The 15887-nt window shown below is 36.0% G+C and overlaps 1 protein-coding gene across 2 annotated transcripts in view; it reads left to right on the forward strand.

Annotated features, from left to right (window-relative positions):
- LOC113048867 (teneurin-1-like) overlaps positions 1 to 15887 on the forward strand; it is a 129440-nt gene that overhangs the window by 41059 nt on the left and 72494 nt on the right. The window lies entirely within an intron of this gene.

Consider the following 15887-nt stretch of genomic DNA (forward strand, 5'->3'; position numbering starts at 1 on the left):
AATGTGTGTAACGCATACACTGTGTGTCTGCTCTGTATGCATGCGTTTGTCAATTTGTGTAGGGATTTGTGTGTTTAATATTACACAGTATACATATGGCTTCATGATAAAATGTATTGAAATATTGTTATTTTACCAATTATTGGTTTCAATTGATCAGATTTACAGTAAAAGACTTATTTTGTGTGGGGTGACTATGTGCAACATAAACAACATTTACAAGACCAGATGAGAACTGTGTTGTGGAATGGCTTTTTTATTCACCAGTAAATCAAGACGTCACATTAGACTACTTTGCAGCATGAAAAATAAAAATGGTGAATCAAATTTTCAATAAATTATACACATGGGGTGAGCAATATAAAATTCTAGTGCTCTTCCATTATAATCACTGAAGCTGTCAGTCACTGCAGATTTACATAGATCCACATTACACAGGCTCTTTGACTCCTGCTGACCATCCATGCTCTGAGTTTTGGACTCCTGCTAATGTTCCTATAATAACTAGAGCTACAGTATGTGCTCCACATTAAACCTCTAATTTGCTCTGTCTACAACATGCTGATTATAATGGGAACATTTTGATGTGTCTGTATATATATCAGTGTATCTAGAAGTTAGTGAAATTATGTTTAAAATAGTATGAATTTAAAAATACAAATACATAATTATTCCAAATTATTTGCTTCTAAAGCTTCTTTTTTGATGAAAAAAAGTGATTAATGGAATTTTAAAGGTAATGAAAAGTGTTTATTTAATACTCATTTTTGTGTGCCTTCACATAACTGACACATTTAATGTGCTTCTCTGGACTGGATTGTTTAAACGTCACTCATTAGGACCAGGTGTTGTTATTGATACTCTTAGTACTGTTACACACAAATCCAAAGAACAACATGTGTTGTATAAAGCAAGGCCGACATTGAGGGTCTTTCAGCCTAGTTTTCTCAGTGTGCTGCACTGTCGGCTCTAGTCAGACCCCGTTGGTGGCTTTTTGGCAAATTGAGCATTTTGAATCATGTTGGGCAGTCGGTGAGAGAGACCATTGTTAACGATTGGCTGTTCATCTTAGCAAAGCAGTGCGCCAGAAGAAAAATGCCTGCTGGTATAGACAGTTCCTCCCACATAAAATGCAGAACGTATGTGATATTTGGCCACTGGCTATAGTTTTTGCAGTGTGTTCAAGCACAACTTTTTGGTCTAGACATGAGGCAACAACACAGTTGTGTTTGATGTGGTTTTGGTGTGTCATGAGGCTTTCGAGAAATGTAAAGACTTCTGATTCACTGCTGCATTCAAGAGCACAAGATATGTCTATAATTGGTTACAATATTCAACTGCAAAAAAAAATCACTTAAATGAAACGTTTTGACATAACAGGAGTAGACTTAAATGGAATGCTGCAATTGACACGTTCACGAAAGTCTTAAGTACGGCAGTCTTAATTGCAGTCTCTTTTTGGATTAGTTATGCAGTTCTTTGATTTAAAGGAAGAAAAGTATAGCCATCATTAAAGCTGCAAATGCTGCCGTTTGCAGGTGGTAGACAGTGCTCCAAAAAGCAGCTCCCTTTGTTGTACTTACCTCCCCACTTCTGCCTGTGCCATTCCACTTCTGCTGCAAGTGAATCTCCTCACCTGCTAAAGCAAACATGTGCAAGTTGGGTGTTATATATAGCTACATACAGTACAGGTCTAGTTAATCAAGTCTGTACAATAATAAAAAATAAATCCAATCGAAGGCACCCTGCTGCTTAGGGAACTGGAATGTATAATTGCGTTATAATCTGGGATTTAAAACTATAATGTCATTGAGAGAATCTTACTTTTAGACCTAAACATTTCACACTGTTGAGTTTCAAGTTAAGGAAAACACACACAAACACAAAAAAGTGCAGTGAAAATCATTATATACTGTATAATTTGGATAATTCAACAAGCAATAGTCTGCATTACATTCATGTGAGATGTACAGTATAGTGGGGGATTATAAAATCAGATTTGTGAAAGGCCAGCATGAGAGCTGTTTTATTCCCAGTTCATCTCTGCATTTGTGTATATATTTGTTTTTCACAGCATTATTCATCTCTCTTGTGTAATAGTCTGTCAAAATTCCCTTCACCAAACTCTTGAAAGACTCTAGAAAGTTCAACCTCTTTCCTTCTCTCTTCAAACATACTTTCATTTCCTTCATTTTCACTGCTTTCCTTTAAGTACTCCACAGAATTGTTTTTGATTTTCTCCCCGTTTTTAAACCCTATCACATTTCCCTCTGAAAATGATAATTCACATGAAAATAAAGACTCAGACATAATTTATTTAGACTCATGTTGTTCTAAACTTATGAGTTACTTTTTTCTATGTAGTAGTTTAATACAGTGGTTTTCAGCCTTTGTGACTCAAAGTCCCCGTTTTACACAAAAGAATGTATTATAAATATACTAAAATGTATTTGAAATACATTTATTTCATGTTAAGTATGCAACAAATACATTTACATATATATGTACTTAATAGAAATACCCTGCAATTGTACTTTTACTGAACTACTATACTTAGGGGTCTAAACTATACTAAACTAGTTTTGTACTTAATGCACTTTAATTATGCACTTTAATTAATTAACTTTAGTGCTTAAGTCCAGCTAAAGATATACTGAAGTATAATTAATTATGGACACTTTTAGTTTCTATAATTAATAAAAGTAAACAAAATAATTATAATCAATTAAAGGGGTCATATGATGCTTTTTTTTTTTAAAGATCATTATTTTGTGTATTTGGTGTAACAGAATATGTTGACATGCTTAAATGTTCAAAAAACACATCAGTGCATTGTGATTGGTCAAACACAGCAAGCACTCATTGGAAATGTACTTCCCCTTTCCATAATCACGAGCTTCATCTTTGAAAATAAATGTAAAGACAGTTAATGTCCTTAGTTTTACCATTAGTTAAAGCCCGAAAGAGGAACAGAGTTGAGTGACAGTTACAGTGATGAAGCTCGTCTGTGTTTGCTGATGCGAAATGGTCAAAGATTCTAGCGCATATTTACATACAAAAGATAATTAAAAAGCAATGGAGCTTTGTAAACATCTAGTAATCATGTCATCTCCATAAGAACGATATGATTCCCAGAACAAATTTACCGGGATTTTTAAAAAGGTCCTATTCACACATGATCTCTTAATGGTAACTTACCAGTAATTTATCAGTAAGTGTGAAAGGAGCTAAACTCTTCCTCTGTACAGTATATGTTGTGATTTTAAATTGCTTAACGTTCATCAGGAAAATCAATCTGCAGTTTCTCACTAACGTAGTTGGATTTCAAAATAAAAGTTATATTTGCAATATTTAATGGATTTAAACATGGTTTAAATCATGCTATAAATTAAAATGTCACCACCTTTGGCGCCCTTGCAGGTATTGGAAATTTCTTAAAAATAGTATTAAAATATCATCTTTTTCTAGTGAACCAAGTTTCTATATTTTGTCTCATCTTTTGAGCTAAGTGTATTGTCACACCCCTAGTGTCGATAAGCTGTCATATAGCTCATAATTTTCCAAGTGTTTGATATAGCTTTCATTCTTCAGGTCAACCATATATTCATGGAAAAATAAAACCAGTTTGAATAAGGAAAGCAATAACTTTGCCATAGTATCCTTTCAAATGATAAAGTTGCCACAATCATTGCATGCTTTGTATGTGCTGCCACCTACCAACCCCAACACCACCCTGTTCCTGCCCCGCCCGCAGAAAAAAGTTCAGGCTCAGGATTTTTATTTTTTTTTGCTTTAACCCCTGATAAAGTCATAATTGCCCCGGTTGAGAAGCTTGAAGCAGTGTGAATGTACAGTGAAAGTGGATGGGGACTAGAGGCTGCCACCAAGGACAAAAAAGCACAGTGAAAGCATCATAAAACTATTGCATTCTACAATTTATTATATTTGCACTATATTTCAAGTTTTATGATGCTATATGATGGTTTTGTGGGATGAATAGACTGAAATTTAATGTTAACATTTTATTCACTTGTTTGATAGCTATGGTCACCATTCACTTGGACAGCATGGTCTGCTCTAAATATTTTATTTTGTGTTATACAGACGAGTGAAAGTCACTGAGGTTCCAAAAGACATGAGGGTGAGAAAATGACAAAAAAGTTTCTTAATTTTTGGGTGCACTATCCCTTTAAAGAAACATCACTGGTGTTGTTTTAACATTCTGAAGTCGTCACTTTAGCTATTCCAGATCCATCCATCTTTTCTCGTGTCTCTCCCTCCTTATCAGAACATCTTTCCTCCCTCTTTTTAGCCTTCACATTTGCTCCGTCTGTCACCCGTACTTGGAAGGACATTTGATGGAGAAGATCTTCCCTTTCACAGAGGGAGAGACAGAACACGTGTTCCCATTGTTTTGATCACAGAAAACACGCTCGGTGTCTGCTCCGTACAGCTGACACTTGAAGGAGGGAGAGAGAGAGCGAGATGCACCATGGCCCAGATTTTACTCTGGCTTCTTTCCATAGCAGATGCTTGGCAAGGTGGTCCATTCTGGAAAACACACACAAGCACACCCACCCTTGTGTGTGTGTTAGTCCAAGTCCAGCAACACTTTCCTAAAGGCTTTTTTTATATCACAAAGTGTGCGTTAATATCATTGCGCCGTGGTCTGGAGGATAATCAGCATGAAACATTAGCACATGTGGCCAGAGGGTGTTATGCGGCATGTAAAAGAGCATCTCCTAATGGAGCTATTATTCTAAATAGCAGCATCATCACTGCTGCTTCTTCCCACTTTTTGCCTTTCTCACCATTTTTAATGATGCAACAGGAGATATCAAAGATGCATTCTAGCGTTCCCAGCACTGCAAAAATAACCAGTGAGCATGATCACACTTCCTTGGTTTTAAATCACACTTGATTTAAATTTGCTTCTGGGTTTTGTGAGAGTTCAACTTCTGACCCAGAGTGCTTCATAAATAAACATCAGTCAACATGACTTCAGGTCATTATTGGCAGCGAGTGTGTGCACATGCATGAGGAGGCTTAGTTACATCGGACATTGCTATGGTAGAAATATGCCAATACTTTCAAAATGTGACAAGTTAAGTTTAACATGCTGCCGATGTGGTAGACGATCCCTATTTATGCTGCCAGTGTTGTAGACGATCCTAACACATACACAGCTGGCTCATCAACAGTAAACTATTAAAATGAATGACAGAAGCCATTTTTTAAATGGCGTTTAAACCATGTAATACATGGATTTCCATGTAACCCATGCACGACCCTACCTGCTTTTTTCAAACCAATATCCTAAAAGTAATTGCTGTTTGAAGGAAACATTTCTAATTGGTTTTTTAAAAATGTTTTTCTCTGTATTCCTCATAGTCCAAAACATAAATACCGGGGCTGTCAGTCGATTACAGTGTTTAATTGATCACATAATTTTCGTAGCTAACATATTCAATTTCAAGAACACAAAATAATTAAGCCTGTACTACAAACCGCTGTGGTTCACTCGTGAATGAATATTTCACATGTTGCGCTTTGATGATGATTAAATTCCACCATAAAAAGAGGGACACTTGTTTTTCTTTTGTTAAATGTACCATCTGGGTTAGATTTATATATAAATCACCCATAGAATGGTTTTCCATCATTTAGAGATAAACGGGTGCTCCGCTAGGGATTTTGGTCTGTGTGCGCACTCCCATCAGCTCCAATCAGCCCTGCAGGTTCTGATCAGTCTTTAGAAATGAAACAGTTATAATGTCAAATTGAATAAATGTGTTAATGGCATTGAAAAGAATTTAATCATATTTAATCAATTACACGCAGTAACATGTTAACATTGACAGTCTTATTGAATATAGAATCGTTCTCAAAAAAGAAACTGCTGCATTTTCAGAGACTCCAAGAATTATTTTGACTGCTTTTTTTTTCCCCGAAATCATACGGCTCTCACTAAAGCTTGGTTCCCAATAAGAAACTGCTGGGCTCGATATTGTGATGGGCATGTTGTGTGGGCTATCCAGCGATTCATTTTTCAAAAATAGATTTTATTTCCCCATAACTGATGCCAAATTCATGTTCTGATAACAGACAGCTGAGGGCATGTCCTCCTGTGGAACTTGCCTGCAGCACAAACGTGAACTGTTACTGGGGGGGAGGTGGTACCCCCCCGCACCATAGGGACAGATGCCACGCATAAAACCTCAGAAGCACTTGGCAGGGCTCAACCTGCCACTCAACTGAAAAAAAAGGAATATGAATATGTAGCAAGTGATGAGTAGAAAGAAGAAGAAATGAGAAAAATCATGCAGTTGCATGAAAGCCCAGCATACTGCCCTCCCACACATGTCAGACTTGAACACACCCACTCCCAGCATGCAACAGAAAGACAGCACAAGGGAGAGAGAGTCATTATATATTCATGTGTAAATCCCTTCCCAAGGCTTGTTAATCCTATTGTGTTAATTGATTGATGGTTTGATTAATTAATGTCAGGGGTAAGTATTCAGCTGACGTGTTACGTTTGAGAGAGAAACGACCTCACACAGTGTGTCAGGTCTTTTTCTTAAGTACTGAATGTGGGTAATTTGTTCATTTTTTGTAGATTTTTTATTTAGGTTATAATGTCAACAATATTTTTTAGACAAATTTCTATAATATTTGTACGGGCATGTTTGTGTGTGTATATATAACTGTCTTTATCTCTTTATTTATCTGTAGGGAGAGATAAAATATTAAATATGGACATACATTTTATATTAATATTTTGTATTATTGATAATGGGCATATAAACTTGAATAAGCTGTGTCAGCCTGCAAAAACTGTTTCCTGAAAATTAATGAAGTGAGACAGTATTCATATTTAAATTCTTAATTAGCTTTATTCCTGACAGTCGCACTTCACATCATAAATGAAACTATATTACTTATTACGTTTATTGTTGTAATAATAATATTAGCAGAATCACAATTTAATTTGTAAATAAAATTGCATTGCAGACAGCGACTTTAATTCATGTAGATTATGAGTGTGTGGCAAAATAAATCATTATTTATTATCCAGTATTGAGAGTTTTTCATAAGGGTACATTCATTGGCTCAGTGAATGAGTGAGAGTGTGCTTGTGTGTGTGTATAAAGACTGAAATATGGCAGGTGTGGGTTGCAAGTCATATCATAAATTGAGTGACTGTGAAAGGCCAAGTGCATTATTTAGCTCAAACTACACAGCTATTAATAAGGTTTAATGCTCTCAGACATGACTGTGTGTGTTTCTTTACCTCTACCTCTCTCTCCTGTTGGTTAATCAGTAAGAACTAAATGTCATAAATTCACTTCATTTATGTGTGTGTGTGTGTGTGTGTGTGAGAGAGTTTTGGCAGTGTTGTCAGAGAGTTACTTTGAAGGTAATGTGAAAGGGTACAGTGTAGCTTGGATTTTAAAGAGCCGATTTGAAGGATGGTGGTTGGATTAGCTAAAAATACTCCCTTCGTACTTTCCTTTTAAACAACACACTATTAGAATATTTGCCAGCGCTCAACAAGCTCAAGTGACTCATCCTCAAAGCTTATGAACTTATTTGCATCGTAATGTTTTAAATATGCGAGACGCACTCAGACATAAACCCAAATTATTCGCTTTATTTCTTGCTTTTATAACTCGCCCACAAGAAAGAAATCTTTGCAGACGCAGGTTTCCATCAAAATCATTTTAGTCAGCCACCGAAAATGCAGGTGCGCTTTCCTGAGTAATTACAAAGCGATTTTGTGTTTTTTATTTTTATTTTTTTTTAAGTGCATTTTTTGCCATTTACATGATGCATTCCTTTTAAACCATTAAAGGTCATTATTGTCACAGGTAAATCACACAAAATAACCAGACCATCGCTTTCACTCACACTGTAAAATCTGTCAATTTAGCAAAAAGGTAAAAAAAAAAAAATGGAGTAAAAAGGTTATTTGACAAACCGTGATTGTCTTATTCTCTCCCGAGGTTCAGAAAAACTCCTCCGTGCGCATTTGCGTGGGTGCATGCATGTCAGCGCCCGTCCCATTTCTGTTTTTATAATGCTTGTCATTTTCCTGTCACCTCATTAAATGTCCTGTCATCAAAGTGTGTCACTTTACACCAAACACGCACACACACACACACACACACACAAACGCAGATTTCTCCAAGTGCTCCTCCAGGTCACCCTGTTGGATGTCATTGTGATAAGGTGTTTTGACACTGCAGTAGACCTAATGCATATGTATGTCGCACAACTGACAGCTCCAAGTCGGTAAACGCCGTTGGCTTCGTTTCCCGGTGCTGACACTCACTACTTATAGGGAATCACTAGCATTTGAGACATCTTTGAGGTCACGTTTGCGAGTCGCCAATGAGGAGGTGTTTTATAAGCACCGCAAAATAAACAACATCTAGGATGAGCTACGGGAACCCAGAGAAATATGGAAATGTAGGTCAGCTGGGTTTCTGCGCATATGTTATGAATCGGTGGGCTACCATGTGCAACAAGTGTGGGCATCCTTGCTATGTACGTTCACATCTGTTAAGCCTTCTCAAAGGGTGTGACGAGTGAAAGTCACAAACACTCAACATTCTGTCCTTCAGTGGCAGGGTGGGGGGCTGGTGGAGCGTCACCTGCCCTGAAGCATTATGGGAAATTTTAGGGTGTGGGGTGTTTGGAATACTTAATATGACTGCGGGACAATGTGCAAACACACACACATGCACTGTCTCTTTCAAGCAGATGTGTAAATAGCTTGCAAATTGATCTGCGTGCTCCCACATACATTTTTCACCTCTCATTTTTCATCCCTCTGGGTGTTTGTGTCTGTCCACATGTGCATGTGTGTTTGTGTTTGATTGATGCCTCCCGAGGTTGGTGAGTTAGTCATGCAACTAATTAATGGATTAGCTTGTGGACTGACGGCTGGACTGGTATATACACACACACGTACATATACAAAGATGAGAGAAATGGCATTAAAGAATGCTGAATTTAATGAGAGAGGAAGGGACATGGGGTGCTGTGTATAACGAGCTCTTGTACCATCAAGATTTCTTTTCGTGAGACATTTAGAGTTCTACATATGGCAGGGAGGCGAATAACTGGCAGAAGATTTACTGTATGGGCTGTGTGCGCATGTGATAAAGTCTGTTGTAAATAGACTGTGTCGTATCTGATAAGCTCAATGAATAGAGGGCTATAAAACAGAGCAATGAATCTAGCCAGAAATTTATAGACACACACACATATTGTCCCGCTTTCATTCTTTTTTTTTTTCTTTTTAGTTTATTTACTCTCTAGAGCTCAGGAACGTTTTTCAATGAGAGATCTGCCTATAATTGGAGCAGACATGGTTTTTTGATAAAGAAAAACAACTGCGACAAAGAAAGAAAAAAACGGAAGGATACAAGACAGATACAAGGTGCGAAAATAAAACACAGGGCTGATGTAAATAAAATAGGAGGGATGTTGAGTTGTAAAGTTTTATTGTGGGAGAGTTTGGGAAGCGTAGGGTCCTCTGGGGGCCTCCCGCTCCAGGGGCCGGTTGTTAGACTGCAGAGGTGCATGAAAGCAGATGCGACTTAAGCACAAAAGAAGAGCAGCCGAGCGAGTATGATGCAACAGGCTGGTGGGTAGGTGACACATCAGCACGTATAAAATCGAGGCAGGCCCTATCTCTGAGGTACCATGCCGGCAGTGGGAGAATATCCTTAAGGTTTCGCGGCATGAGTCACGGCGGCAAAGGTAGAGTCAAAGAGGCATTGGCGCATGAGTCACAGCTGCAGCAGATGTCTCGCTGAAACCCATCACAGAGACCCTGCACTGGGATTCACAGCAGATGTTTCTTTGTTTAGCAGTTTTCCTCAAGTTGCTAATATGCCAGAGCTGCAAGTGTGGTTGTGCACGCAGATCAGTGGTGTCAATCAATCTGAAAATAATTAAACACAAAATAATCATTGTGAGTAAATTGGGGGTGGAGTGTTTTTATGTGTGTGTGTGTGTGTGTTTTATGATGTGTGAACAAGACCAGCTGGTAAGGGTAAACAAAGATGAAAGCTCAGTTAAAGCCAGCGGTGCGCCCTTGAAATGTGTCCCTGTTGAGCCTGACTGAGAGGAAGTGAATGAGTGAATTGAATGTTACACTTCATGAAACTTTGTGCTAATAGTGAAAAAAATCCTTTATCTTCTTGTTTTTTAAATTTACAATTCTTGCAAATACTGTAGTAGTAATTATAAATAACAGCTCAAGTTAATTAAAGAGATAACAAAATCTATTTATTTACTCACTCTCGTTTTAAATTTTCTTTTTTACTTAAACTACATTTTGCTGGTTGCATTTCTCCATTCAGTAAGTTACCAAATGTAGTTCATGTTGTCACATGAAGCTATGAATGATTTTAGACTTAACAGTATAGTGCGCAAGTTGTATGGACCACTTTAATAATAAATTTAAGTGTACACATTTTTTATGTAAAAATAAAAGAAAATTATGTGGGTTTTTAACAACGTGTAAATGGTGATGTAATTGTAATTTTGGGATGCACTTTTCCTTTAAGTTTTAAACCCCTAGACAAAACAATAAAAATACAAGTACAATTTTAGCATATTATGTTAAAACTGAAAGCAATTGAAAGTTGAAAGGACTGCAATTATATATTGCTTCTCTATAGATTTAAATGCAAGTATGTCACTAAAGTAGTTGCTGTTTGGTGTACTGTACCCCAAATATAAAATTTGAATTGCGTGAGAAGAACCTCAATAATTGTAACACTTTAGTATATAGACCAGTTCTCACTAACTAGTTACTTATGATGAGCAGGGGTGCACATACGCTTTCTGCATGGTTCTCATAATAGCACCTGGAGAATCTCAAACGGCACATAGTGTGACCCATTAAATAAAAATAAATTAATAATAGTGATAATAATGTTATTGCAATTTATTTATTTATTTTTTGTAAAATATCATAATAAAGTTTGATTATTGGCTACTATTATATTTTAAAGTAAAAAGGGAGTATTAAAATATTTTATAATAAACGTAAAAATGAAATGCTAATAATTACTTACTTTAAAAATTAAAATTATTATTTTTTTTAACTTCAAATCAGCAAGCTTTTATTTTGGTGGGTTGCCAGTAAGTACGTATATGCACTGCTGGGTTTTGCACTGCCAACTGAATAGCATCAGTAAATGAAAACGCCAGTGCATAGCCTAAATTTATGTTTTCAGTCCGAATATAAATCTTATACAGTATTGCAGTTTGTCGATCTGAACAGCTGTGGTAACAGCTGTGTCCACCATGTCGGTACACAAATGAGCGGTCTTAACTCATTTTCACAGCACAGTTTTTTTATTTTAGTCGTGTATGGGAGTTTTTAATGAGGCAAAAGTTGAACTTAATAGAGTGTTAATAGTGAGAACTGTGCCTTAAAATAATATTTGACCGTAATAGATAGATTCCTTTGAAAAGGTTAACCCCGCTAAAAGTTACTGTATGTGATCTGCATTTCATAGAAGAGATATTTGCATTGTATTTTTATAGTACTGTACACAAACAAGATTAAAGCTGTGCTTTTAGAGACCAATTGTGGCTGAGCTATGATGGAAAAAATTCGGAATTTGTGTGTGCAAGTCTTGTAACATATTACTTAAAAATATACGGCTGAGTCTTGGGTATAAGCCATCGATTGGAGTTTTAAATGGGGGTATAATTTCAAGTGCCCAATCCGTCTTGTGGCGTGTAAAGTGAAACGAGGGATGTTTGTCAGAATTTGCCTTGGATCTATCGAGCATGTGTCATAATAAGGTGTCTTCTCTGACAGATGAAGATTTGAGGATGTGAAGGTGGTGGTGGGGGGTGTCATGTATCCGAGGAGACGGCTGTGGGCGAGATGGAACTGTAAATTTCCATAAGTGAAACAGATTGATTTTCTTAAAGTAATTTTGTAGTAAGAGGGATATTTAATAACGGTTTAATGGCTATAAGGTATCCACCATCTCTCTCCCGCATACACACACATTACCATGCATTATTTTTTGATAAGTTGATCCTCTCTTGGTTTTTGTATCTGTAAGGAGAGAGTAGTGCATAATAAGAGCGAGAGAGAAAGGATTAGATAGTTCGAGAAAAAGGTGGAGATCGCTTATAGGGTGAGGATGAATTATATAGCTATGTATTCAGGCGTCTTCAGTGCAATCAGTGTCATACACACATTTAAATGTGTGTGTGTGTGTGTGTTTCCATGCTTGCCTCGTTCAGTCAAAGGTTTCTGCACTGGATTATGAGGGCCAAGCTCTGTTGCCATGGAGACCAGCCAGGTTAATGGTCCTTTACTGTGTGCGTGTACATGTGTGTGATCTCATGTGTTATAGTGCTTATGTGTGTTTGTTAGATGTGAATGCTGGGTTTTCTTTGTTTATGTCGATGTGTATGTTTGCAGCAGTTTTAGCGCTGCTCTGTACATGACACTGCTTCTCAAAATGACTAGGGTGAAAAAACAGTTGTGACACCGACACACAGCACACACACACACACACACACACACATACACTGCGCTGCACCTCTAGAAGAGTGATTATAGTTTTGTTTCATTCTTGTAAAGCTCATTATGATTGTGCACTGGTTTATGTTGTAATTAGGGATGCACAATATATTGTTAACCACATTTTTTTTTAAATGTATCAGCATCAGTAACTAAGAAATGTAACTCTTGAAAAGCACTTTCCATGTAAATCGGCTTTGCTTGAAGATCTCTTTCCTTTCAGTGCATGTCGGATTGACTAACATACGGCGACTGTGGATGTAATGATAGCAGAGCCAGCTGTATGCAGTCATGCATTAAAATGAACAGTTTAAGTGAACTATTTTAGAGGGGGGTAAGTTTACTTAATCTTGACTAACGATACTCTGAAGTGCATAATCAATAAATAATTAGCCATAAGGGGGTTCGTTTTCTTTTTCGGTTTTAAATAATTCCTTTTCGTTTAGACTCACTTGTAAAATATTAGGCCTACTCCTGTTTTAATCTCAGAACTGCATATGTTCACAGTATGTGCATTACTATTTATTCAAAATACTGTCTTTTCAGAATCTGTTTGAGACCATGCACAAACTGTTTCATTATTGTTATATAATAGCCAATCAAATTATAAATTAAAAACTCTCAAAGCTCTACACTCTAACTGAAGCATTTTTTTTTCTTCTTCCATGAAATATATATTCAACATTCCATATCTATTTTTTTTACTCTATAGTATTATGGTGTCTAAATTTAAGTCACACTTGTTGCAACTTCTGAAATGACTTCATTGTAATAAAAATGAGTAATACTGTGCATAGATAGATGGATGGATGGGTAGATGGGTAGACAGTAGATAGACGGATGTGTGTATTTGTGCATGCTGGTGTATCAGAGGGAAATGTCTCTGTGTTTTAATCGCTGCTGGATCGATGAAGAATGGTGCTTTGATTATATTATCTTCAGAGGTCTATTCCCATTCAAACCGTTGTGCATTTACACTGTCTAAAACATCATACATTCTCATAGATCAGAGACAGCCTAATTTAATCAGCAAATCCAATCTAAATCAATGCTGTTCGCTCTCAACTCCACAGCCAAGTGAAATACAATGTATTTCTAAGTGCATTAGTAAATGGAAGTGATCTCAAGAAGAGAACGGTGTTTGCAGGGTGATCTTAAATCCAGTGCACACTTTTGGGTGCTTTTTTGTGTTCTTATTTGTGTGGATTCCGTTTCTTTTGCCCACAATCGCATCAACTTGTATTGCCATTGTGGCTTTGCATTAGAAAGTGCAAAATAGTTTTTAAAGAGTGTTAATTTGAGTTGATTTGATCTCGTTTCTGAGGTGATGGAGAGAGTAAAAGAGCTCTGGTGTAATGCAATCCCAGAGCTTTAAGAGTGAGGTTTCCTAATTGAATTTGTTCGGCTGCTCTCTTTGTGTCTGGGTCCATTCATTCAGATTGAGATTTAGAGCTTTGTGTAGACGTGTGTGTGTTTGTGTGTGCGTCTTTGTCAAATCTCCAAATAGAAAGTGTTCTTCTCAGATTAGGAAGTCATTTTGGCTCTCAGAAGAGATTAGGTGAAAGGCATGAAGTGAAAGGACAGAGAGTAATAAAATAATAAAGAAAGAATCTCTTGCTCACTAAAACAGATAGATAACCCTGGAATGGAATTAGAAGGTAAGGATCAAACGCTTTTGTGCGCATTTGTGTTTGTGTGTATTTATAGTTTAGCAGTAGGTGTAAGACCCTGAGCCTCATTTTAAATGAAAGAGAAGAGAAAATGATGGAAAAACACAGCATGTGCGCAGGTGCTGCAACATCAGATGAGTTTCTGTGATCTCGGTGGAGACAGATGCAGACACTTGTAGATGCTTTTTGTGATGCTTTTAAAAACCATTCAACTTGTTGTAATTCAAGTAGAAGTATTAAACTTAAGTATCCTAAAGTAAAATGTGTTATATAATTAATTGAATCTTGTATATTTCTGAATGCTATGTCCTAATATAATTGTCTTTTTATAGCTATAATGCAGTTCTTATAGTATACACTGTATAGCATAGTAATTGCTACTTTCAGTAAAAGCCAGTCATAAATTCCACGTCAATAACAGATTTTTGTGTTGCTAGAAAGTACCAGAAGCTTGACAGAATGTTGTATGCCAAATGTTCTATGTGCTTGATTTATTTTATTTTATTTTTTCAGTCTTGCTTCAAAAGCTTGAAATGGTTGAAAACATTTTTACATTTATGTGAATTAGTTTTGAGGGGGAGGGTGAGTTGGAAAGTATATGTTGGCCTTTTTATATATATATATATATATATATATATATATATATATATATATATATATATATATATATATATATATATATATATATATATATATATATATATATTTCAATGCAATATTGCCCAATTTACATATAGGCCGAATTAAATTTTCTTCCCACAAAGCAATAAAAAAATGGATAAAAAATTCTACTTATTCTAATAGAACAGTATAAGATACAATTCTGAAAAAATAAGTAGCTATAAAATTATAGTACAAAATATATATACATGTATAAAATAAAACATAGAACATAAAACATTGATTATAATAGCATGCATTATTAACAACATAGGCCTATAAACATCTAACAGTGTTATTAATGACATACTGTGTATGTGAGAGGCTCCTGTATGAACATAGCAACAAAACAAAAAAAGAAAAGAAAAAAGAAGATGGAGTAAGACATTACTTGAAACTGTAAAGGGTTTATTTTTATGCGTACTCACAATAAGAACAAAACGCATTTGTAAAATAAAGAAAAAAACACAGAAGGCACTTTCAGCCATCTCTGGCTCGGCCGTAAAAATGAAGCAAAACAGACTGTTATTTCTTTTTGCTTTGTTAATTTGTTAATTATTTCACTGAAACATATTTTGTGTAGACTTATTTATTTTATTCCTTTCATGTCATTTTATTCGTTTTTTCTCCTGTTGTTTATATGCATACAAAACTAAGCAACTGAAAAGAAAAACATTTATTTTTAATGGGTCACATAAACTAGTCCATTGTAATTTAGGTTGCTGATGAGCTTATATTTCCCATGAATAAAAGAAAAGTATTTGCTTGAGTAATTTCAATCATATTTATTGACAGTATAGACTTCAATGATTGAGCTCAGCAAATGTGCTCAGTGCGCTCATATTTGTGTAAAAATTGAGAAAATGAAATGAGAGTTTATTTGTTTTTTTTTGTTGTGTTTTAGAAAGGTCCCAAATAATGTAACTTTCTCGGTGTGAAAATTTTAACAGATTGATGTTGTTGTATTATTTTTGTAGTTGGATAGA

This window comes from Carassius auratus, chromosome 30 (genome assembly GCF_003368295.1).
Source record: "Carassius auratus strain Wakin chromosome 30, ASM336829v1, whole genome shotgun sequence".
In the NCBI taxonomy this organism is placed as follows: Eukaryota; Metazoa; Chordata; class Actinopteri; order Cypriniformes; family Cyprinidae; genus Carassius; species Carassius auratus.